This window comes from Pelophylax lessonae (genome assembly GCF_965119305.1).
Source record: "Pelophylax lessonae genome assembly, chromosome: 12".
NCBI classification, from domain to species: Eukaryota; Metazoa; Chordata; class Amphibia; order Anura; family Ranidae; genus Pelophylax; species Pelophylax lessonae.
This window is the reverse complement of record NC_138779.1, coordinates 119,080,027-119,106,891: the sequence shown is the minus strand read 5'-3', so window position 1 is coordinate 119,106,891 and position 26,865 is coordinate 119,080,027. Positions and strand designations below refer to the sequence as shown.

At 43.0% G+C, this 26,865-nt stretch overlaps 1 protein-coding gene across 2 annotated transcripts in view; it reads right to left on the bottom strand.

Moving 5' to 3' along the window:
• Window positions 1–26,865, bottom strand: part of LOC309567792 (germ cell-specific gene 1-like protein) — a 129,748-nt gene that overhangs the window by 63,863 nt on the left and 39,020 nt on the right. Inside the window, exon 1 of one of the 2 annotated variants that reach the window (XM_082273242.1) lies at window positions 13,995–14,117. The exons of the other annotated variant lie outside the window; for it this stretch is intronic. The gene's annotated coding sequence lies outside the window, so the exon portion shown is untranslated. Of the gene's footprint in view, window positions 1–13,994; window positions 14,118–26,865 lie in introns of those variants that run through there. 2 annotated transcript variants of the gene reach the window in all.

Here is a 26,865-nt window from a genome sequence, read left to right as displayed (position 1 = left end):
TTGCTTTATTGACCAAACCTTTGCTGCCAAGCATCAGATCCCTCTGCAACCCAAGACTCAGAAGCTTTCTGTTCACCTTGCGGATGGATCCGCTATTAAATCCGGACTAGTCTCACAGGAAACCATACCAGTACCTGTCATCATTGCTTCCTGCCATAAAGAACTCTTATGTCTTGATGTCATCGCCTCACCCTTGTTTCCTATCATCTTGGGGATGCCGTGGCTGCAGGCTCATAACCCACACATCAATTGGATTACACAAGAGATCCAGTTCAACTCTTCCTATTGTTGCCAGCACTGCTTATCAGATTCCCATGGTTCACCTTTGTTATGTATGGACTCAGACTCTGAAGTTTATAAATCTGTTCCTACTGCCTACCTGGACTTTCTGGATGTCTTTAGCAAAAAGGGGGCAGAAACTCTTCCCCCTCACCGGTCTTATGACTGTCCAATCGAGTTACTCCCCGGGGCTGAGGTGCCTTTCGGTAGGATTTTTCCCTTATCTGAACCAGAACTCTTGGCCCTAAAGGACTATATTGATGAAAGCTTGAAAAAGGGGTTCATTCGCCCTTCCACCTCTCCGGCCGGAGCGGGCATTTTCTTTGTTGAGAAGAAGGATCATTCCCTTCGACCTTGTGTCGACTACCGTGAACTTAACAAAGTCACAATAAAGAACCGGTACCCCTTACCCTTGGTACCCGAACTTTTTCAAAAACTCAGATCAGCAACGATCTTTACAAAACTGGATCTTCGAGGAGCGTATAACTTGGTCCGCATACGGGCCGGGGATGAATGGAAGACGGCATTTCGTACCCGATTTGGGCACTTTGAATACCTGGTGATGCCCTTCGGTCTGTGTAATGCACCTGCTACATTTCAGCATTTTGTCAATGATATTTTTCGAGACTTTTTAGACCTTTTTGTTATTGTCTATCTGGACGACATTTTGATATTCTCTTCTTCTTTGGAGATTCACAGGGAACATGTAAGGAAGGTGCTAACTCGTCTTCGACAACATGGTCTATACGCCAAACCAGAGAAGTGTGAGTTTGAGCGGTTGAGCATCCAGTTCCTGGGACTGATAATTTCTACCGGAGGCATAGAGATGGACCCTCAGAAGGTTGCTGCGATTCTAGATTGGCCTGCTCCCACTGATAAAAAAGGAATCCAACGTTTCATTGGTTTTGCAAACTTCTATCGAAGATTCATTAGAGGATTTTCAACCATCATTTCCCCTATTACCCAATTAACCAAACAGGGCAACAGGTTCTCCTGGACTGCTGAGGCCCAGTCTGCCTTTGAAAACCTCAAACAATTATTCACGTCAGCATCCATTCTTAAGCATCCTGACCCGGTTCTACCATATGTCCTGGAGGTTGATGCCTCAGAAACGGCAGTAGGGGCAGTACTCTGCCAGCGCCAAGGAACCAAGGGCCTTCTGCATCCAGTTGCATTTTTTTCCCGTAAACTCTCTCCAGCCGAGAGGAATTACGATGTAGGGGATCGTGAACTCCTAGCGATTAAGGCAGCATTGGAGGAGTGGAGATATCTTCTGGAAGGGGCAGCTCATCCTATTCTTATTTTTACAGATCATAAGAACCTGGAATACTTAAGGACAGCAAAACGCCTGAGGCCACGTCAAGCTAGGTGGGCATTGTTCTTTGCGAGATTCTGCTTTCACATAACCTACAGACCTGGGTCAAAAAATACTAAACCAGATGCCCTATCCCGAATGTTCGCAGAATCTGAAGAAGCTGATCTCCCGGACACCATTCTATCTTCCGGAAACTTCCTCCTGTTGCAGGAAGACTTAATTTCTCGAATCAAGCAGGCTTCTGTAGGAATTCCCTTGCTCCCTGAGACACCTTTACAAACCAGGGATGGTCTATTATGGCACCAGGACAAGATCTTTGTACCAGAAGGTGTACGCATTTCTGTTCTGAACCTGTGCCACGACCATGCGTTGGCAGGACATTTTGGGGCCAGCAAAACAGCCGAATTAGTACTCCGTACATTTTGGTGGCCCCATTTACAGGAAGACTGTAGGAAATATGTGGGGGCATGCACCACATGTATCTGGAACAAAAGCAGCAGGACGAAAGCATGGGGTTTGCTCAAACCACTGCCCATCCCAGACAGACCTTGGAAAATGGTGTCAATGGACTTTATAGTGGAACTTCCCCCTTCAGAGGGGTGTACAGCCATTTTTGTAGTCGTCGACCGGCTCTCTAAAATGGCACACTTTTTACCCATGAAAGGCACCCCTTCTGCGTTGGAAACAGCACAAGTGTTCATTAAAGAAATTGTGAGGCTTCATGGAGTCCCGAATAATATTGTATCTGATCGAGGGGTACAATTCACCTCAAGATTCTGGAAAGCTCTATCTGAGGCCCTGAAGATTGAGTTATCCTTTTCCTCAGCCTACCATCCTCAAACAAATGGACAGACGGAAAGGACGAACCAGACTCTGGAACAATACTTACGGTGCTTTTCCTCCTTCTCTCAAGATGACTGGGTAAAACTGCTGCCATTAGCCGAGTTTGCATATAACAATACTAAACACTCAGCTACCCAGCAAGCTCCTTTTTTTGCTAACTATGGTTTTCATCCATCTTTTCTACCCAATTCTATCCCTGAATGTCCCGTTCCAGCTGTGATGGAAACAGTAACCTTCCTCGAGGCTAACAATAAATTGTTACAGGAAGCAATTACCAAGGCACAGGAATACAGTAAAAGAAACTTTGACAAGAAAAGACGTGGGGAGTTAATCCTGGAACCTGGCGATCAGGTATGGTTATCCACAGTTAACCTGAAATTAGCCTGTCCTTCAAGGAAATTGGGACCTAAATTTGTAGGACCATTCCCAGTAAAAAGGAGAATTAACAACGTAGCCTATGAATTGGAACTACCAGCTTCCTTTAAAATCCACCCGGTTTTTCATGTCACCCTGCTAAAACCCGCCACCCCTGATCCTTTTCCTGAGCGAAATACAGGTCCCCCCGAGCCAGTAATTGTGGACGGTGAAGAGGAATTTGAGGTCGAGGCAATTATGGGTTGCAGGAAAAGGAGGAATCAGGTACAGTACCTGATTAAGTGGAAGGGGTATGGTCCTGAGGACAATTCCTGGGAACCTGAAGAAAACTTCCATGCCAAAAGACTCATACAGGCTTTCAACCGGGCCCATCCAGCAAGAATGGCCCAGTTGGGCATCCGGAGGCTGCCCATTGGGGGGGGGCCATGTCAGGAAAGCTCTGGCAGAGGATTAGTTAAACCCACAGGCTAATCCTGGCCCCACCCTTCTCATCAAGGAACAGCATTATTTAAGCTGGATCAGAACACAGGTTCAGTGCTGTCTCGTCTTCAGCTTCCCCTGTTTGTTCCTGCATCTGCTACCTGTCTCCTGTGAAATACCAACCCGGCTTGCTTTTGACCACCCCTGCCTTCTGCCTGCATCGACCTCGGCTTGACCTTGACCATCCTTCTGCTCCAACGATTTAATCTGATCTGCTCTTCCTGTGTATGACCTGGCTTGTTTAACTCTGCTTACTTTCAGTTCCTGGAAGCTCCCAGTCACACCCGCTGCCTTCTCTCCACTGGAGTTCTGTGGCCACCTGACATCCTACTCTGCTATTAACCAGCACCAGCACGCCATCAGGCACTCGTGCGACTTTGTACTCCTGCGCCTCCTGTTTACACTACCAGGGGCCCCGAGTCAGAGGTGTAAGAGAGGCCTTCCTCAGCATATTCAGGCTCCACCCGCCAGGTACGTGATACGAGGGTTGGAATCCTTTTAATGCTTTGGGAGGTTCTGGGGATTTTTTTGTTCTCCATTGGATCTTGGTTGAAGGAAATAGAAGTATATATATATACTTATGTTGTTCTTGTTTCTATTCCTCCTATATGGTCCTGTTTTCTGGTCAACCGAGTCACCAAAGATCGAGCAGATGATCTCGTCCTGATTGCTGAGACGAGACGCCCCAAGATTCCGCCCCTGCATCCGACGCCAAGGACTTCAGCCTGATCGCTGGTCAACGCATCCCATCGTCTCATGCCCTCCCTCTGAAATCATCTCCCGAAGAACGGAACCCAAGTGTCGTTTCCTTTCGATGGATTGTTTTTACCCGTTATCTTTTTCTTTTTATAAACTTTTTTAAATGGATTGTTTTTATCGTGAGAAGAACTGTTCTGTTTTTTTTGGAAGAAGAAGAAGAAGATTCATCAAGGGACACATGGGAGCATATGACAAAGAGGAGGGACTGTTGTGGACATTTTGATAGACATATTCTTTAGTTTAAATAGTCATGATGTCTCCCAGTGTCGGTTTTACTGATAATCGCTATTCACAGCGATTATCACTTTAACTGTCATTGTAGGAAAGACTTGCTGGTGAAAATCTTATGGTCACTATCAAAATTGGTTTATATATATGAATCATGTTTGATGGAAACCCACCAACAGGTAATGGAATGCATGTTTATGGATTGACATGAATGAACAATGAAAAGCCATGTGCTTCCTGGCAGTTTAGTCTTTTGTTCACTCATGTCCATCTATGGGCGTGTACTCCACAGCTTCTATTGTGCTTTTTGAATGTATACGTATCTGTGATTGGTGGCCATGAAGCCACTCCCTGTAACTCACTTACTTGCTGTAAATAAACAAGCCCTGCTCAGAACACATCAGAAGACAGAAGGAGGCACATACACACTCACACTCTCACACACACACACACACACACACATAGACACACACACACACACAAGCTCACATAACAGCTCACATAACAGCAGCTAACACATCATTCATCCATGAAGAGACACATAAACTCTCACACACAAACACTAGCTCTTATACACAAATGCACACACATACATATCCAATGGAGAGAGACCTGGCAGATGGCATCGAAATGACCCAGCGCGTTTGTTCCTTTCTTTATCGCCGAGTGCTTGGTAAATCGTTATGTAAAAGAGCGGAGCACTTGTACTTTTCAGTACAAGCCCTTTTAAATTCCACGACATGTGCAGCCACCAGTCATCGGCCACCGGCCAGTATTATCATACTGGCAGCAGAGCGGCCGCTTTATGGGGGTGCCAGACCGATTTGCCTCCTAGGCCCTGCCACCCGGCCCAGTCCAGCCCATAAGACTGGCAAGTGGTAGGGACTCTTTGTGCAGGAGCCAGGAGGAGGCTGTTTTTTTCATGCGGGGCAGATTTTTTGACGCCCCCCTGCAAAGTGCCACCCTAGGCCTGGGCCTTGTTGGCCTAGGCCAAGATACAGCGTTGCTTCACAGTGCAGGAATTTAAAAAATTTCCCCAACTACAGGAAGAATTTAGCCTCCCTTCGACCTACTTGGTTTAGTTTTACCAGCTTATTTCTGCTGTAAAGGCACAATTAGGGTCACTAGACACATTTCTCTGACGATCACGCCTCTTGAGAAATTGCTGAGATGCCCTGAATCAACAAACCTTATCTCTGAGTATTATTATGCCCTGATGGTAGATTCTAATCCTAGGTTCTCAATTGCTCAGGTCAAGTGGTCTTCCTTGGACATACACTTTGAGGAGTCTGATTGCTACGAATTCAGTTATACTTATAAGACCTTAATGATTTTCTCCAAAGATAGAATCATTCAATTAAAAGTATTTAATTGGTTTTGGGCCTTCCTAACATTCTGCATCCAAAAAATTGTCTGCTGGGAATATTTGGTTATCTTGTGATTCATAAATATGCTAAATGGTTGTTACACATTTTATGATTCTTAGCCAAAAAAAAGATTTTATTGTCCTGGAAAGGGACAACCCTCCCTATGCTAAACTCCTGGCTAAAACAAATGAATGATGCGTTGCCTTTGTATAGACTAACTTTTAAACTCAGGAAAAAAAATTGTCTTTTTGATAAACTTTGGGGCAAATGGGTTTCCAGTCCATTTATGTTAACCTCCAGTACCAGGGTGTTAAATCTGCCCTATCTGTTATTCTGCATCTGTAATACTTGATATGTCTTCCTTTGGTGCACACTATTAAAGGAGACACAAGATTCTCTAATGCCCCGTACACACGTTCAGATGATCGGACGACTTATCGTTCGCATTTTGTTGCATGATACTAACATCGAATTCAACAATGCGTACAAACCGTATGATTTTGGGAAAAGCTTCCTGGTTGCTTAGCTACCTATCAGATGGTGCAAAACAAAAACAATGGCAGCCAGGCTTTTTCCATGCTATTTTAGTGTTTCTGATCATGCGCGGTCTTTGTCGATCGATTTTTAGCGGACGCATTGTGTACTGATGAAACAATTGTCGTTAGTAGGGCTATCGTATGACAGAAGTTTTCCTGTTTGTCCCTTCGGATTTTGTTGGACCAACTGTCATGATCGGCTGTCGAAAGCTGTGTACTAACGATCAGATTATCGTGCGATCAGGTCGAAAGCGAGTTTTATCGTCCGATTATCTGAATGTGTGTACGGGTATTCATTTTTGTTGTTTCTTTATCAAAGCTTATTTGTTTTTTTTCTTTGTAGGCCTGTTTTTGTATACATCCCTAATAACTCAATAAACAAATCTTTAAAAAAAAAAATTCCCTGATGGTGCAATGTCTTCTACAATCCATGTTTAGCTTCTGAATTATGCAGTCACTTGATAGTAACAATGGCTATATATTGCCATGTAAACAGAGTTCTTCTAGCTATACACTTTATTCACTTTTGGTATTTCAAATGAAAAGCGTATTATCCAATGTATGGCCCTGAAACAGAGATATGTTCCTGATCTGAGCTTGCAACAGCAAGAAGGGTATAAAGTCAGGAAGCCATTGTTAATCATATTATTGGAAATGAAATGTATTTGTCAGTTACCACATTCCTATCACAGGCTTGTGCTAATCATATAATTGATAAAGGAAATGAATGCCATTGCAACACAGTAACGCAAACGAGAACGTTCCCAGAATGTGATAATGTTAGTGCCGAAAAACTGCAATTGCCAGTATTTAACCTTTTCCCACCCCACTATAGCTGAAAGAGGGCTACAGCTCGGGCTTACACTGCCTGGAGGGCATCCATGAACGTCCTCCCATGATTGCGCTGCCCATGCGCTCTGTGATCTCTGCATCCTTAGGACACAGCTGATCACAGATTATGGTAAAGGGCCAATCACAGTAGCCCTTTACCATGTGATCAGCTGTGTCCAATGACAGCCGATTACAATGTAAACACAAGCCAGTTATTGGCATTTCTTTCCTCACGCTGAGAGAAGCCAATAATCGGCTTGTGTGAAAGGGACATCTACAGTGTCCTGATTATCAGTGCAGTTCCAACAGTGACCATCAGTGCCTCCTCATCAGTGTCGCCTATCAGTGCTGCCTACCAGTGCCTATCAGTGCCACCTATCAGAGTCCATTAGTGAAACCTATCAGTGCCCACCAGTGCAACCTACCAGTGCCAATCAGTGCCACCTATCAGTGCCCATTAGTGCCACCTATCAGTGCATTCTCCTCAGTGCCCATAATTGCAACCTCATCAGTGCCCATCAGTGCAGCCTATCAGTGCCCATCAGTGTAGCCTATCAGTGCCACCTATTAGTGCCCATCTGTGCCACCTATCACTACTGCCTATCAGTGCCCATCAGTGCCATCTATCAGTACCCATTAGTGCCACATATCAGTGCTCATCAGTGCCCAAAAGTGCCACCTCATCAGTGTCCATCAGTGTAGCCTATCAGTGCCGCCTATTCAGTGCCCATCAGTGCAGCCTATCAGTGCCCATCTGTGCTACCTATCAATGCCGCCTATCAGTGCTGTCTATTAGTGCCACTTATCAGTGCCTCCTCCTCAGTGCCCACCAGTGCCGCCTCATCAGTGCCCTTCAGTGCAGCCTATCAGTGCCCATGAGTGCAGCCTATCAGTGCCCACCAGTTCAGCCTCATCAGCGCACATCAGTAAGGGAGAAAAATTACCTGTTTGCTAAATGTTATACAAACAATGAAAAACTTTTTTTTTTTCAAATGTTCAGTCTATTTCATTTGTTTAGCAAAAAATACAAAACCCAGTGGTGATTAAATACCACCAAAATGATAAAAAAAAATTCATATAGGTACAGTGTAGCTAAGTGTTTAAAAGTGCGACAGCGCTGAAAGCTGAAAATTGGCCTGGGCAGGAAGGGGGTGAAAGTGCCCAGTAGGCAAGTGGTTAAACAATTTTCTTATACTCCTTGTACCTGACTTTGGGTAACTTAATATGTCCAGTATTAAAACCCTAAGAAAGCTATATAGATGGCATGGTCTTTAACCACTTCTGGTTTTACACCCTTAATGACCAGACCATTTTTTGCGATACGGCACTGCGTTATTTAACTGACAATTGCGTAGTCGTGCGACACTGTACCCAAATAAAATTGATGTCCTCTTTTTCCCACAAATAGAGCTTTCTTTTGGCGGTATTTGATCATCTCTGCGATTTTCATTTTTTGTGCTATAAACAAAAAAAGAGCGACAATTGTGAAAAAAAAAAACAATATTTTTTACTTTCTGCTATATAACATTCCCAATAAAAAAAATTAAAAATAATTTTTTTTCATTATTTTAGGCCAATGTGTAGTCCACTACATATTTTTGGTAAAAAAAAATCACAATAAGTGTATATTGATTTGTTTGTGTAAAAGTTATCGCGTCTACAAACTAGGGGAAAGATTTATGCCATTTTTATTTATTTTTTTTACTAGTAATGGCAGCGATCAGCGATTTTTAGCGGAATTGTGACAGATCGGACACCTAACTGACATTTTTGATGCTTTTGGGGGGGACCAGTGACAATACTCAAGTAATCAGTGATAAAAAATATGCATTGTTACAGTACTAATGACATGGGCAGGGAAAGGGGTTAACACCAGGGGCAATGAAAGGGTTAAATGTGTCCCTAGGGGGGTGCTTTCTAACTGTGTGGGGTATGGGCTTGTTAAATGAACACAGAGACCTGTGTTCCTCCCCTGTGTTAATTACTGAAAGAACAGCGGTCTGCCACGTTTACAATGGCAGACCGCCGTTCTGTCTCCACGGGGAGCGATCGCGGGTGCCCGGCTGACATCGCGGCCGCCAGACCCGCTGATTGGCTCTCCCTGTGGCCAATCGGCGCACGTGCACCCCCACTTGCGGCACGAAGTGGCATACAGGTAGTCGTTTCGCAGAACAGAGCTGACCTGCCGCAGTAAAACTATAGCGATTGGTCAGCAATATCCCCCAATACATGTGAGATATGGCATCTCCGGGAGTCTGAATAGGATTGTACAACAACATCTTAAAGCAGAAGCGCTGGGAGCTGTATGATTCTGTGAAAGGTTGCAGTGGTCCTTAACCACTCACTGCTCCAGATCCACTTTTGTCCGGTAAGAGGCAGTATATGGTGGCTGGGAATTCACTCTGTCTTTGTCGGTTTATCACCTGGGTGGATGTCCTATTAGTACCTCCCACATTTTGTATTGCTGCATTGACACACTATTGCTATCAAGATTCTCCAGTTTTCTACGCATATTGAGCAATTGATTGCATGTGAACTGTTGGGACTTTTTCTTCACAGGTGATCAAATACCACCACAAGAAAGCTTTATTTGTGGGGAAAAAAAGGACATCAATTTTATTTGGGTACATCGTCGCACGACTTTAATTGACCCTTAAAATAATGCAGTGCCGAATCGCAATAAATGGCCTGGTCATTAAGGGGGCAAATCCTTCCGGTCCAGAAGTGGTTAAAGAGACAGTTACAATGCTCATCCAGGGCTTAGTGAACCGTACACAGAGGGGTACAGTGCTGAATATGAGTGTACCTTTAATCTTCATAGCCTTGAATAAGACCATACCTGAACCTATGGAATATGGCCTTTCAAGTCTGTGGAGATCAACTGCACAGGCGCAGAAAGTGGTGGAGAAGATGCCAGGAAGACAATTGTAACAATGGTTGCTAGTAAGAGGTAAGTACAAACCTGGAAAAAGCTAGAAAATTAAAGAACTAACTAGTAGAAAAAGCCAACAATATCTCTTTTAGATACCATGTTAACCATTGTGATAAAGTAGTTTTAGGACAAACCAGTAAAAAGTGTCCTTGCAGCATATAAAGATGCCTAATAAAATATATAAAGAAAGACACAGTTGAAGGATGAACTCTATAGTACTTACATGCTGAAGAGTACCTAAGAAGGATCACACCACAGATAAAGTAATGTAACTGCTTTCCCCCCTCCTGCAGATTTAGGAAACGAGAAGCAAATGGCTGGATCGGCTGGTCCAGCCTGGCTTTTTATAATGACGTGTGACCAAATAAAGCTGATTAAAACTGCCTTGATTATCTGCTTGAGTTACCAAACACCAGTTTAATGGGAGATTATTATCAGATTTAAAAATATTAGCAGTCTGTCGGGGTGTGGGCAGTCTTATCAGAATCCACCAGAAGACTTTTTATGGATTACATTAAATAAACACTATAATCAAAATTAAAAAAAAGTCAATTTTTAAATTGGATTGGTTTAAAACTCTCTTCTCTTATTTGCGTGACTGTTTTAAAGGGTGACTCCACCCTTAGCAAATAAAAAAAATTATTATAGCTTATACAATTGCAACACAAATCCTATTGTAATTACATAGTCAGATTGGATAAAGACACAAGTCCATCTAGTTCAACCAATAAAAAAAAATAAACAAGCAAAAAATTGGGGGAGCAAACCCTGAACATGTATATCTAAAGCCGGTGCAGCTATGGACCAAGCGACATGTATATTAAAAAAGAAGATGGATAGTGTAGGACCCACTGATAATGGGGTACTTTGACGCAGTGGTGGGCTTGAGCACGATATGGCCATATGGTGGGACTAAATCCCCATTTTTATTTATGGATTGTCTCCATATTTGATAGTCATTTCTTTTGCATGTGTGCGCTATTCTTTTTTAACAATAAAAAAAATAATTGAATTATTAAAAAAAAATTATTGAAACTAATATCTAGGGTCTATTAGTAGAAAACTTACTGTACAAATGCCAAAGCATTTGCAAAGCCATCATGAATAATCCCCAAAATGTGTCTAATATGTTTTTTCCTTTGATCGTCAGCTCCATCTAGTGACCATAATGTGGTATTTTCCCAATGGAGGTATTTAAGACCACATTACTGCCACCAGATGGAGCTGACGAGCATAGGAAATAAATATAATAGATACATTACAGGGAGTATTCACGACGATGTGACATTCATACAGCAATAAAAAAAAAAAGACCCCTAGGTGTCTAGTAATTTATTAATAATATATGTTTATAATATTGCTATCATATATCTGTTTAGCTCTCCTCCAACATTTTATTAGATGTGGATCAAACCACTGAGCGAACCACCTGTTTCTAACACTCTCTAAAATAGTGAATTCTGAAGATTATTCAGGTATCAAGATCTTTTCAGCATGGTGGAGTGAGTGGTGGGAAGGGTGAGCTTGAACTAATAGTGCAAAGGACAATTTTTGCTTTACATTTCTGCCTAACACATAATAAACCTAAAAAAGGGTATATTTTAAGGTGACCAGATTTACAAAATAAAATCCAGGGACACACTGCTGATCATGCTCACTCCCAGATAGCAAGGATACCTTGCCACAAATTTGTAGCAGTCTTGTTAACTTGCTGCACATTTTCACTGGCACGTTGTACACTTGCAGAGCACTTGATGCAAAAGTTCTAGCTGACACTTTTCCAATTTGTAGCAAATTTGAATGGCAAGTCTCTAGCAAGAGCAAAGTTGCACTGGTGAGTCTACAGCAAGAACTCTGCAAGTCACAGTGACCCCTGTGGTGGGATGACTATTGCACAACATAACTGAACCAGAACTTGCAGCAGACTTGCAGAAAGTTTGCAAAGAATGTTGATCTGGAGTCATGCAATGTCTTGCTGCTATCGTGCAACAAACTTGTGAAGCCTGGCAAGTCTAGCAATAGCTTAGCAAGTCATCTTCAAAAACACACTCGCCATTGGCATATAGAAATTCACCAATGCTAATATACAAGCACAGGCGGCCACTAACGGCCGCAAAGATTCATACTCCAAGGCGCACGCAATATGTGATTCTGGCACCCAGTGGCACATTTAAAGCCCGCAGCATCAGCCACTAGTTGCTGGATGATCTTCAGCTCCCCCGTGTGTTCCTGTTCTTGATGCTATTGGATTTCCTGTTACAGACCCAGCTTGCCTTTGCCCTGTCTTGTCTCCATTTGACCCTTGACTCTTCTCCTGTCTGCTGATTCCATGTATGACCTCTGGCTTGTTCTTCTGGACTCCTCTGTTGCCTGATTATCAGCGATTATCAGTGTATGACCCCAGCTTACTCCTGACATTGCTTGTTGCCTCACCCATGGCTGTTATTTTGTGTATGACTACTGGCCTGGCTCCTGACCCTGCTCCTGGCTCTCCCTTTTGCCAATTCCCATCTGGTACATCTGAGGGACCCCTGCCCAGCAGTGCATCCTGCTCGTCCAGCCAACATCCAGCAGACATCTCATCACTCAGCCTGTTGCAGCTGGCAACCCTCACTCTTTTGGGCATAACACTCTCTGTCACCACCTTCCGGAGTGCCCTGCACTCAGCCACAAGGGATGCCCTCTCAGCACCTCGGCCTCTGACCAGGTACGTGACACCTAAGCCTACTTTGGTCTGGGTCAAGAGTACATAACACGTAGAGTGTAGAGATAAGTAGTATCTAAATATATGTAAATAAAAAAAAAGCTTTAATGTAAGTAAAGCACAAAGAACCTCCCAATGTCCCAGGCTGCATTAAGAGGTGGATGTCAACAGAGGGCTCTCCAGTCACAATCCTGTTCAGTATCGTAATGTCACAAAGTGTTGCTAAGAAGGATTAACCCATAGCTGACCATGCTGGGGACACCATTATTAAAGCTGGACAGAAATCAAGGACATTTTCTTTTAACTGGGGACAAAATCGGGAACACTTTTTCGGGGACTGTCCCCTGGGACATCTGGGCACCCTAGTATGCTTTGTTTACCGGTGCTAAATCCAAACATCTGTGCAATGAAATGTCAGCTCCCGCAGATTTGAACACTTCTTCTCTGTTAAACAATTGACAAGTAATTACCTGATTGCCTTGAATTTGTCAGTTTCAACGTAAATAAATCAAGCTTCATAAATTATGTTACACTAGGAATCGTGCTGTAGTTCATTTACAGTTTGTTAGCGAATTGCTATTAAAAGAGAAGTACGGGATTTCAAAATAACAAACATACAAACTCACCTAAGTGGATGCAGCCTCGGTCTCTACACCAAGAACTAAGAGATCTAAGACTGCTAATCACTCAGTTCTCAGTCTTCAGTGAGCAGAAAGCCGGTGACTGCCAGCCACCAGCTGTCTGCTCTGCCCCACCAGCGCTCACTGGAGCACCAGGCTGTGGAGGGGGCAGTAGCAGCTGACTGAACCAGCTTCCGTTCAGGCATCTGGGTGGATCCCAACATTAAATTTGGGATCATTGGGTCACAGGAGTGCAGAACTAGGTGCACTCCTCTGACCCACAGGAGAAGTATGGTCAAGAGAGCTTTGGCTAAACTTCACCTTTCAATTAAGGCATAGAAATAGAAAAAGCAAACCAAAAAATATGTATGTGTGGCTGAGTTTTTTTTTTTTTTACTGTATTTAGAAGTTATTCTTTCCAGGCATAAATGAACACAGATTTCTTTCTGCAAAGCATGCTAACTATTTTAATTCAGATCAAATCCAGGATGCTAATGTAGAGCACGAGGAAATGGCTGCATGTGTCTAAAGCTACAAGGGGGTCTCCTCTCAGCAACACCAGTACTGCCTCCATCCCTTTCTTTGCTGGTCAATTTCCCCAAAAGACTAGTCAGAAAAAAAAGAAAATGTAGATAAGGTAAATACATGAATTTGAAACTATATATATATATATATATATAAAAATCCAGGCAATTGACAGTATATCAGTTTGCTATGGTACTCACCACTAGCCAGGTCTTCTCTAACATGGGAAAGGAGCATCACATACACTGCGGAAGGCAGATGACTTTTCTAGTATTCTCTCACAAGTAGCTATTACAGCACAAATTTTAGGGATGCCAACAACCCACTCAATCTCTTCTTCCAATCCTGCCGGCACAATGTTATTGTGTGTCTCAGCTTCTGAATAATGAAAGGTTTGCACCTCCTGTACAATCCCCTGCACCAGGTGGCTGAATCACATACTGTATGTGTAAAACATCTAGTTAGATGAAAAGACTTTATGAAGACAAATTGAACGATTTTTCCAATGAGAAAAAATCTACGGTAAACTTGCAAAATACTCTATTATGTGCACCTGGAATTCCTTCTAGCTAAAGTGCGCTCCAGAAATACTTGAAGCTTAAAAATAAGTACCAGGCACCTGTGTTGATTTGTGATATTTAGCATCTGGGTGTGTCTAGATACAGCTCACAGGGATAATAATACTGGCTGGTGTTATCCACAAGGCAACCTGAAAGGTGTGGGTAATGGAAGGACGTCCGTGGTTATTGTAGATCTTATGTGAGAAAATGTTTCTGGTCAATGGTGAATTCCAAACAAAAAGTAAGTATTGGCATTGTAATTCTGCAAATTAAGTAATTATTGGCATTACTGTTTGTTAAGCTTTGTGTATGTTTTGATTTTACATTTAAAACTGATAAACTGACATAGCAAAAGACTGAATATCTAGTGTGTTCTGGGTATTATGTCTCTATTATCTACATACTAAAATCACATTATACCATTGTATGAACACACAGCATATTTCTAAATGAATGCTATACCACTCCTGAAGAAGTCACGTGACCGTGACAATACGCGTAGAGACGTTAGGCAAACCCGGAAGTGCAGCATCACAGACGGCTCAGGACTTAGAGCCTCAGCGCTTACATACTGTGTATCGCTTACCATACTGTAAGTTACTACGTTTTTTTTTTAATAAATCCATATTGAAATATTACACCAGAAGAGCCTCTTTTCTGCATCCTTACTTGGAGCATTTCAGGATACCGTGACGCCCCCTACCCCCCTTGGATGGTCATAGGAGTGTCAGGAACCCTTGTTACCAGCTGTATCCTTACAGAAGTAAGGATACTACGGCGCCCTTCACCCCCCCTGGATGATTGCAGGATTGCTAGGAGAGTCCTCGCTTATGCTGTAACCTTACAGCAGTGAGGTAAGGGTGTAGTACACGCGGAAGAACTATCCTCTGATTATCTCACCGTCCACCTTTGGTGTTGAAATCACCCCCTTGATCGGCTCACATAAGATATCTAGTGGGAATACCAATCACAAGACCTCACCTTTATTGTCACATTTATGAACTTTGTTGCTGTGATTTATGCATTGAGATTATTTATTTTATTTATGGACTTTCTCATTAGCTTCAGTCAATGATTCATTTATTGTTATTTTAATTTAAATTATATTTATTTATTGTCACCATGTCACTATTTACACTGTAGTCATGCTTCATATAGAATTTTATCAAATTTGCACTATAAGTGATTCATTATTTATTCACTGTAATATATTGGTGTCACTTAGCTGCTACTTATATGGTTGGCACTGGAGCTCTGTTATATATTTGACCTCTTTTTTTTGCACTTTACACTGGTATTCTGTTTACAGCACCGAAGTCACATTATACTTACTCATGATCGAGATAAAATTTTGCACATGTTATTAATATTTGTCTATTTACGGATCTTTTGCACTGGATAAGCGCATCTTCATTATTACTGTATACCCTTTTATACCACTACAGAGTCCCACCTTTTCACATGCCCCATCTCACCTCTTGGGATTGATATAAATGTTAACGTGTGTTTAGCTGCACATGTTTGATTTGGGGTTAGATGATGGCATTATGTTAGACAAGAATCTTAGGGTGAGAAGGAAGACACTTTAAGCGAATGTATGGTGGAAGAGGGCGGATGCACCGTAAAACAGACTACATCATTAGGAGTCAGGGAATCCTCATAGATTGGTAGCTCAGTAGTCGTTGTTGATGCTGCATCTTGCTCGCAGGGTATCAGTCATTGAGGTTTGCAGAGTAGTACATGCAGTACTCCTTACACCTGAGTGGTTGAGGAGGACCACCAGGTGGCTCGACTAACATTTCAACTCTCAGGGTGGAATTCTTGACTTATTGTGTAGTAAAAGGAAATTGGGCACCGATCCCTATATTGTGTTCAAAGGTTTACATAGCATAATACACTCGGGAGTGAGGGTTAAAGCACATTATGCCCCATAACAAGCAAAGAAAGCTCCAGACTTCTCTTCCAGTAAAGTAGGTAACTTGCTCTTTAACCTCCCTGGCGGTATGATTCTTTCGGATTTTAGGTGCTGAAAGCGGTACCATTATTTTGCATGTAATTCTTGTGAATGAGCAGCTCAAACCAACTGAATACATTATATATATATATATATATATATATAATATATATATATATATATACATAAAAAGTACGGTAAAACTGCAGGAAAGGGCACTGGGGGGCAAACTAATGTGAATTTATTTTATTTTGCATTGTATCAGTGTGTTTGGTGTGTTTTACATTTGAATTTGCCGCCGGTTCCACCCCCCTGCGAACGTCACGTCGCAGGAGATGGAAGCCGGGGCACGGAGAGGATCGGGAGGAAGATCCGCCGCCAGACACCACCGGGACACGTCGCTGGATCCCGGTGACAAGGTAAGTAACTGTTAGGAACCTGTCAGGAAGGCTCTGGCAGAGGATGAGTTAAGACTCACAGGCTATTCCAGCTCCACCCCTCTCATCAAGAAAGAGCACTATTTAAGCTGGATCAGCACACAGGTTCAGTGCTGTCTTGTCTTCAGCTCCTGCCGTTGTTCCTGAACCTGTGACCTGTTTACTGCTGATTTCCTGTTGACCTTTTGGCTTGTTCCTGACTCCGCTCGTCTGCTGCCCGTCCTGACCCCGGCTTGTTTGACCATTCTCTCGGATCTCCCTTGTCTGTTTACCCGCCTTCGGACCTTGATCGGTTCTCCCTTGGTGTGGCGACCCTGAGGACCGCAACCTGGTATCCGCACGCAGCGAACTCCATCCTCACCACCAGAGGCTCTGGCGAAAACCGGTGGATACTTAGACTCCGCACCTCAGGCTAGCCTGTGTCACTTACCTTGGGGGTTCCGTCCAAGCTCCACCCTCTAGCGGACATCGGGGCCTATCTCTGTCGTCAGGTTACCACCAGCACCCTAATAGTAACCCTGCTTACAGGATCCAGCGATGCTTCTGGCGGTACCCCGAGTGTGGCTTGGGGATTCTGCTTTTGGCTCTGAAATTTAACCCCGAGCCACGCTCGGGAAAACCGCTAAGAAGGTTAAGAGCAGCTCTAGCCCTCCCCCAGCTCTCCAGGACACTCTTCAGTACATAAGCTTCCTCCTGAGATGCTCTAAACATTCAGCCTTCTTCCTGATTTCTGCTTCCTGGATGTACCTCCAGGAGGGCCGCAAAAATTCTTCAGGGACAAAGTCATAGGCCAACTTCTGCTACCTTAGGCCAAGGCTCAGGCCCTTTGTCCACCAACACCCTGACCAGGCAACTGGCCTGGGAGGCAATGACCTCCTCTTCTCACAGGATCCAAGGAGGCCAGGTAAGGCCCATCTAGAAGGCCACCCTAAAATATTTATCTCTTCCTTTAGCATGTGTTTCTGGCTTTAAACATCCTGGTGATTGGCCAGAGAGAAAATAAATATTCATAATTAATGACCTTGTTTCTTCTTGCTGTATCTACAGTAGAACACTATTCAGCTGTGGCAGATAAAGTCAATATCCTGAAACCCCATTTAACAAAGAAACAACAATAATTAGGGCTCAGGCTGACTACAGCCTAACTTCCCACTACATTTTAACTAGGGACACTCCAGTTTAAGGATGGGTTCCTACATATATGAACATCTCCAGTCTGGGTCTTTTTTCAGCAACTCTTGATGAAAGCTCAGTCGCTGTGTGCAACACATGTAGCCAAAGCCATACTATCCTGCCTCCACATAACAACTGTACTTTTATTTTCTTCATCAGCTCATCCCCCACAATTATTACCTTTTGTATGATTTGACCCTCCCATCTAGATTGTAAGCTCTAATTAGCAGGGCCCTCTGATTCCTCCTGTATTGAATTATATTATAACTTCACTGTTAGCACGAACTGTTGGCGCTTTATAAATCCTGTAAAATAATACCTGTCGAGGCTCACATTTGGGCTTTTCAGGTGTCCTCTAATATATAAAACATAAATACAAAACAGGAAACAATCTAAGCTAGGTCAAGCAAAAAGAACGAAAAGGTAAGCAGCCACTTAACCAACTATGATAGCAGCTGTAAATGATCAATAAAAATAAGAAGCGGCGCTAAATCCTAAAAGTGCAATCATGAACAATCATATGGTAAATAATGTGGCATGAAAACAACTAAACATGCAGTGAAAAAATTATGAGCAAAATACATCTTTGAAAAAAATCAATCATATGAATGTGATCTAATGAAATAAGTGCAAAATCCAGTGTTAAAGTTAACAAAAAGAAGTCCTTTCAAGTAACGTTGATTGATGAAATCCACTACCAAACACCAACACTTAGCATACGCTTCTTACCAGATAGCATAGACCATAAATTATAATGGTCATAAAAGCACAGAGATAGGCGGTGGCTGCTCAGCAGCAGCTCCAAATGGATTGGGAATAAAAAAAATAAACAAGCATAGTGAAGCCTGCTAACATTTAAATCCTTTTATTTAAAATGTATAAAAAGTACCTTCAATGAGTTGTAAACAGGCACAAATGAGTAAAAAACCAGCAGACTGTCAGCTCTTGAGAAAGGAAAGCTGTGAGTGATGGCTAAGCAAGCGTGATTCTTCAGTAACAGCCAATCCCAACGCGTTTCATCATCGGTTTTGTCATTCATGATTACACTATTAGGATTTAGCACCGCTTCTTATTTTTATTAGTATAAAACACCATAACTAGCAATGTCAAACTCATCCTTTTCCTTCTTTTACTCATGTTGTTGATGGTGCTGGCTGGGGTAGTGACCGTGTCAGTGTACACATACAGTGCGGAAAATAATTATTTGATTCCCATGCAGATTTTGTAACTTTGCCCTTTTACAAAGAAATGAAGGGTCTATATTTTTTTATAAAAAAATACCTTCAATGAGTTGTAAACAGGCACAAACAAGTAAAAAGCCAGCAGACTGTCAGCTCTTGAGAAAGGAACACTGTGAGTGATGGCTTCTTGTCGTCTTTTATAAGTTTGCCCCACTTACAAAGAAATTAAGAGTCTATAATTTTTTATCACAGGTGTATTTTAAATAATAGAGACAGAATATCAACCAAAATTCCAGAAAAAACACAAGATACAATTGTTATAAATTAAGTTGCAGTCCAGTGAGTAAAATATGTATTTGATCCCCAAGCAAAACATGACTTAGTACTTGGTAGAGAAACCTTTGTTGGCAAGCACAGAGGTAAGACATTTGGTTACCAGGTTTGCACACATCTCAGGAGGGATTTTGGTCCACTCTTCTTTACAGATCTTCTCTAAGTCCTTAAGGTTTCTTGGCTGTAGCTTGACAACTCGAAGTTTCAGCCTCTTCCATAAGTTTTCTATAGGATTAAGGTCTGGAGACTGGCTAGGCCACTCCATGACCCTAATGTGCTGCTTCGTGAGCCGCTCCTTTGTTGCCTTGACGGTATGTTTTGGGTCAGGAAACCTCTGTGCTTGCCAACAAGGGTTTCTCCACCAAGTATTAAGTCATGTTTTGCTTGGGGATTAAATACTTATTTTACTCACTGAACTGCAACTCAACAGTGTTCATTTTGGCAGCAAATTTCAATTTAGTTTTAGTCTTAGGACTAAAATGGCATTTTAGTTTTAGTCCCATTTTAGTCTTCAGCAAGTGTTTTAGTTTTAGTCGTATTTAGTCGACTAAAACATTCTACATTTTAGTAGACTAAAATATCTTACATTTTAGTCTACTAAAACGTCCTACATTTTAGTAGACTAAAACTCATTTTAGTCATCTAAATGGTCATGGTCAGGTCAGAGAGGAGGCCTGTAATGCTGCTGCCTGCAGTTAGTGCAGTGAGTGCACACAGTGCTGCTCAGAGTGCTGGATGGGGGTCTCAGGTTTAAGGGTGGTCTCTGGTCTGACTCTGAACTGAAGTTGTTGAACAGGATGAGCCGGGCGGGCCTCAGCGGCCTAAATGCACGCACACAGTCCTGGATGGATGGCGGAATTGGATGCCAGTGGTGACTGGTGAGTGGTCTGAGGGGACTCAGGGAGGCAGGAATAGCTGGCCTGGCTGTTAACTCACAGTGGGTGCTCTGCTCTGGATGTGGTGGTAGCCGGGTGCCAGTGCCATGTGATGAGTCGGGCCTGGCGCGTCTGGCTGTAGTGCTGCAGCTGCAGTGCTCTGGTGAGGTCAGGTGACTGGTCTCTCTTGTAGTAGTCCACTCCTCACGTCGGACATCATGGGGCACGCCACGCCACACAGGCGGAGCTCCGTGAAAACCGGAAGTTGGGTAAACGTCCCTTAACGTCGTTCGTTAACGAAAACGGATTTGATTTTCGTCATAGTTGTCGTCATTTGACGAAAATGTGCTATACTTTGCGTCTTGTTTTCGTCAGTTGAAAGATGCCGGTGACGAAAGCGGTGACGAAAACTTTTTCGTTGATGAAATTAACACTGCTGTAAACTCCATTGGCTGTAATGTCATTGCACATATTACCTGAATATATTACCAACATTAAATATTAGGGAAAAATATAAGAAAAGCCTTTTTCTTAATTGTTTAGTTTTCAGCAGCTTAGTAGATGCTCCATACTTATGCGTATGTGGTGGTGTAATACATGTTTAAAACTTTAATGTGCTATTATTACATGCTTTGGATGGAATTGTGTTGCCGATATAGAAATGGCCAGCAGAGGAGTGTTAATTTTGATGATGTCAATTTTTTTATTTAGTTTTAGTTATTAGTCTTATGACTAAAATGCCCTTTTAGTTTTAGTCGTATTTTAGTCTTAAGACTAAAAGGCCATTTTAGTTTTAGTCGTATTTCAGTCATCTGAATTGTTTTAGTTTTAGTCGTATTTTAGTCGACTAAAATTGTGTTAATTTAGTCGACGAAAACGTTTTAGTCGATTTTAGTCGACGAAATTAACACTGTAACTCAATTTATAACTTTTGTATCATGTATTTTTTCTGGATTTTTGTTTGATATTCTGTTTTTATTATTTAACATACACATATGATAAAAAATATAGACCCTTCAGAGCCCGTTCACACTGGGGCGACCTGTCAGGTGACCTGGTCGCCTGACAGGTCGCCGTTGGTCGCCTGCCATAGAGAAGCTGTGGACCCATTCTAAAAGGAGCGACACAAGTCGCTCCGTCTTAGAAAAAGGGTCCGGAGCTTCTTTGGGGCGACCTGGAGCGACCTGCTTTGACTTCAATGTTATGAAGTCCGTGCCGGCCGCTCCGAGGTCGCGGTGCGAGCTGCGCACCGCGACCTGTGAGGTCGCCCCGGCAAGTAGCTTCGCCCCAGTGTGAACGGGGTCTGATTTCTTTGTAAGTGAGCAAACTTGCAAAATCTGCACGAGATCAAATATTTATTTTCTCCACTGTAGTAAACATGTAGCCTGCCAGCTCTGTCACCTCAGAAAATTGGGTTCTACTGATGAAAAAACAGGGCTGTATAAAAGGATTAGATCCATATTACTCACCCTTTTATCAGCAATTTTCACCTTCAGAAAACTCAACTCTGCTATTCTCAGAAATTGCTAAATATGTTCTACAGTGGGTAATAGTGTAAGTTCCTGATCATTAGCAAGGCCGCAATTCTATTTACTCCTTTGTAATGGAAAATGTGTGAGGTCCCATTTACATTTGTGTGGTGCATAAATGCACATTATGTTACGCATTACTGTGGTCTACATTTAGGCAGCTCATTCAAATCAATGGGCCTCTGACACACTAGAACATCCAAAAAATCGTACATGTCACAACATATGTGCACTATAGTGTGCTGCCATGCATTGCGCTTTGTTGCAAAGCATGTGCGTTGTCTTAGCATTACTAAAGTTTCAAGCTCTTATGCTGAAAGATTTTAAAGCATTACTAGTTCTAAGGAATTGTGCCTTCACTATACAAATGACCTTGATACAAACTGAGCCTGCCTCTGTGAATGTTCACAAACTGCACCAGATGTGTGAGTAACTTGTCTGTGAAATGGATGAATGACGGAGAACAGCTGGCAGATAGGCCACCAAAGAAAACATTGTCATTGTTCAAAATTGTCATGCAGGAAACTATTCCATAAAGAGACAAGTGCCAGGACAGGTAAGAGTCACACACAATACACAGCTTTAGACGGGAGATATTCAGGCAAAAGCAAGATGCAGAATGTTAAGGTAGGCCTCAAACAACAGAGAACAGGTCAGCATAATAACAATCAGGATTACAAGATACACAGGAATAGAGACTGGAACACAGACAATCCATACAAGACACCAGCAATTCCTAAGGCCACATTCACACTGGCGCACAAAAGTGGCCGAGACAGTGGGAATCAACAGACTCTAGCTTTTGGTTCTAAATTCTGGCTGCACGCACTCGGGGGAAATTATTACCACATTAAGACCGCCCGCCGCAGATTTACTGCGGCAGGCTGCCTCACTTGTGTGAACCGTTCTAGTCCTATGTCGGTCGCGCTGCTGGGGGGTGGAGCAGCAGGGATGACCAAGAACAGGGTCGGCAGCCACGATTGCCGCCGGGCACCTGTGATTGCTCCCCACTGAGAGAGAAGGACGGTCAGCTGCTGTAAACACAGCTGACTGTTCTTCTCTCTGAAATTATCACAGAGCACCTGTGATCCTTCTGTATCTAGGTCTAGGTCTATATAATTATTTCACAAGTCCCTCCCTGTAGTATGGTAAGCAACGGGTTAAGTTGCTGTCTGCAAAATGTTACAATTATGTATATGTCTGGGAGCTGGGTGTGGCTGAAGTTAGTTGCATGCGTGATGTTCAGTGAATAAAGAAGCAACCTGTACAGCCTGGTCTGTGTTAATACACTACATTTTGGCGACGAGGATGGCTAGCTTTCTGGATTTACCGGCTATCGGACCGTTTGATGTGTCTGGAGACCACACTAGTCTCTCACAGCGCTGGGACAAGTGGAAGAAGGGATTTCAGCTCTATGTTATAGCCACAGGAGTGACTGCACCTGCTCAGAAGAGAGCCATGCTGCTGCATCTAGCTGGACCTCAAGTTCAGGACATTTTTGAAACCCTGGGAGCAACAGGGGAAGATTCAGACTATGAGACAGCCATGAATAGACTGTGTGAGTACTTTGAGCCAAAGAAAAATATTCCCTATGAAAGATATAAGTTTAGACAGGCTGTGCAAGAACCGGGAGAAACCACAGACAGTTATGTGACTAGGCTGAAATATCTGGCAAAGTCTTGTGATTTTGGGACTGTAACTGAGGAGATAATCAGAGATCAGGTCATAGAGAAATGCACATCTGTGCACCTCAGGAGGAGATTATTGAGAGAACCTAGTCTCACACTTACTAGTCTGCAGGAGATTGCAAGAGCCATTGAACTGTCTGAGCTCCAGGCTCTGCATATTGAAACCAAGGACACTGCATCTGTCAATACAGTCTCCAAACCTACCTATAATAATAGGAATATCTGGAGTAGGAAAGAGAGTTTTCCAAAGAGGACTTTACATATAACCTGCAGTAAATGTGGCAGAGAGGGACACACAAGTCAGGACTGCACTGTGGTACAGAATAAAATGTGCTATGCTTGTGGAAAGACAGGTCATTTTGCAGCTGTGTGTAGAAATACAACCAGAGATAACAAAACCAAAGGACCATCAGCACAAGTAAATGTTATAGCTGAGGATAAAGAGAGTGCTCCTGACTGTGAATTTATATTCTCCCTGTGTTCTATGCAAGCTGGGACATTAACCATTAAGATTGGAAATACAGATGTGTCAGTGTTGATTGACTCTGGAGCTACATGCAATGTTATGGACTTAGCTTCTTGGCACAGTCTTAATGGCAGAGAAAACCACCTTAAATTGTGTAACACCACTAAACAAATTTATACTTATGGCTCCAGTACACCACTACAACTTAAAGGCAAATTTTATACCTCTGTTCAAACACATGAGACTGGTCCTCCATTGCAGACCGAATTCTATGTTGTAGATGGCACAGGGTCGCCTCTGCTTGGTCGTCAAACCGCAATGGCACTAAGGGTGTTAAAGATTGGCCGTGATGTAGGCAGCGCAAGAGTGAATATGGTGTCTCCTGCTATTTCTGCATTGAAAGAGGAATTTAAAGATTGCTTTTCTGGGTTTGGAAAATTAAAGGATTTTCAGTTGGAGCTTCACATTGATCCACATGTAAAGTCTATTGCACAGCCAGTACGCAGACTTCCTTATAGCCTGAGATCACCTGTTGAGCACAAACTGGCAGAGCTGCTAGACCTTGGCATTATTGAACCTGTGGAAGGACCCACTCCGTGGGTATCGCCGTTAGTTGTTGTACCAAAGGGCACAGATATTCGGATTTGTGTGGACATGAGATGTGCTAACCAAGCTGTGCAGAGAGAGAGACATCCAATTCCCACTATTGAAGATGTTCTACATGCAATGAATGGGGCAAGTGTCTTCAGTAAACTGGATTTGAAATGGGGTTATCATCAGATTGAATTGACCCCAGCATCTAGAGTCATCACTACATTTGCAAGCCATAAAGGTCTTTTTAGATACAAGAGGTTGATGTTTGGCGTATCGTCAGCACCGGAGGCCTATCAACATGTGATTCAGCAAGTGCTACATGGTTGTGAAGGCACACATAACATTTCTGATGATATAATTGTGTGGGGAACAAACACACAGGAGCACGATGAACGTCTTCGTGCAGTGCTAAATCGTTTGAAGGAGAAAGGGTTAACATTAAATGAGAAGTGCACATTTCAAATGAATAAAATGACTTTTATGGGCCGTGTGCTGTCTGACAGGGGCATTGGTCCGGAGGACTGTAAAATTAAAGCTGTGTCTGATGCCAGAAATCCTGAAAACCCTGCAGAAGTACGCAGTTTTCTTGGGCTAGTGAATTACTGTGCCAAGTTTATTCCAGATATGGCGACTGTCAGTGAACCTCTGAGATTGTTAACTCGCAAAGCAGTCCCTTGGAAGTGGGGCCTTTTGGAACAAGGTGCATTTGATGAACTTAAGAGACGGCTGACTTGCGCCACAACTTTGGCTTATTTCAATCCTACTGCACACACCCAAGTTATTGTCGATGCTAGCCCTGTGGGGTTAGGCGCCATCTTGGTTCAGAGACAATGCACAGGCGATTACAGGCCTATTCAGTATGCAAGCAGATCCCTTACTGATGTAGAGAGACGTTATTCTCAGACCGAGAAAGAAGCTTTGGCTGTTGTTTGGGGATGTGAAAGGTTTCACACCTATCTCTACGGCCTTGATTTTGAAATCATCACAGACCACAAGCCTCTGGAAGTGATATATTCGCCACGCTCAAAACCATCCGCCAGAATTGAAAGATGGGTTCTCAGATTGTTACCGTATCGATTTACAGTGCGGTACAGACCTGGACCGACTAATGCGGCAGATGCACTTTCCAGATTGCCTCAGTCTTCAGCACCTGTTCATAACCTAGCAGAAGAGTACATTCGTTTTGTGGCTACTAACGCCATGCCTCAGGCATTGACACCGCGGGAGGTTGAAGAATTGTCATCTGTGGATCCGGAAATTGCTCGGTTGAGAAAATGTGTAAGACAAGGGGTTTGGGTGGATTGTGACCCAAGCTATCACAGAATCAAACAAGAGCTGAGTATTGCAGGACAACTAGTTTTATGTGGCAATCGTATTGTGATGCATAAAGACTTACGGAAACGTACATTACATTTAGCCCATGAGGGCCATCAAGGCATTGTACGCACCAAACAAAGATTACGTGAGAAAGTCTGGTGGCCAGGATTTGACAAGGATGTGGAACGTTTGGTTTCTTCATGTCGAGCATGTCAGTTGGTGGGCAGCAAACCTAAACCAGAACCAGTAACTCACACTGTTCTACCTGAGGGACCATGGTAAGATTTAGCCATTGATCTGTGTGACATTCCATCTGGACACCATCTTTTAGTTGTTGTGGACTATTATTCAAGGTGGCAAGAGGTGGTAGTTCTCACTAAAGCTACATCATCAACTGTAATTGAGGGGTTGGAGAGCATTTTTGCGTCTCATGGGTTGCCTAAACGGATTGTGAGTGATAATGGTGCCCAATTTACTTCTCAGGAATTTCAGGACTATCTGAAATCAAATGCTATTGAACATCATCGTACAACTCCATACTGGCCACAGGCTAACGGGGAAGTGGAACGCCAGAATCGAACCTTGCTGAAAGCTTTGCGGATTGCTCATTTAGAGAGAAGAGACTGGAAAAAGGAACTGTGGCGTTTTCTTTTGGCTTATCGCACAACTCCGCATACTGTCACTGGAGTTAGTCCTGCGGAACTTCTTTGTGGTCGCAAATTCAGGACAATTGGGGGTCTTCCTATGAGTCAGAAACCTTTTCGGCATATTGATGAGGAAAGGAAGATCCGGGCTGAACAGTATGCAAACCACCGCCGCCATTGTCAACCTAGTGGCCTTCAACAGGGTGATAAGGTGTTGCTTCAAAATGATCAGTTTAACAAACTGGCTCCGTCCTTTGAACCTGAGCCTTATGTTGTAAAGGAGAAAAGAGGTACTCAAGTGGTTTTAGAGGATTTAGATG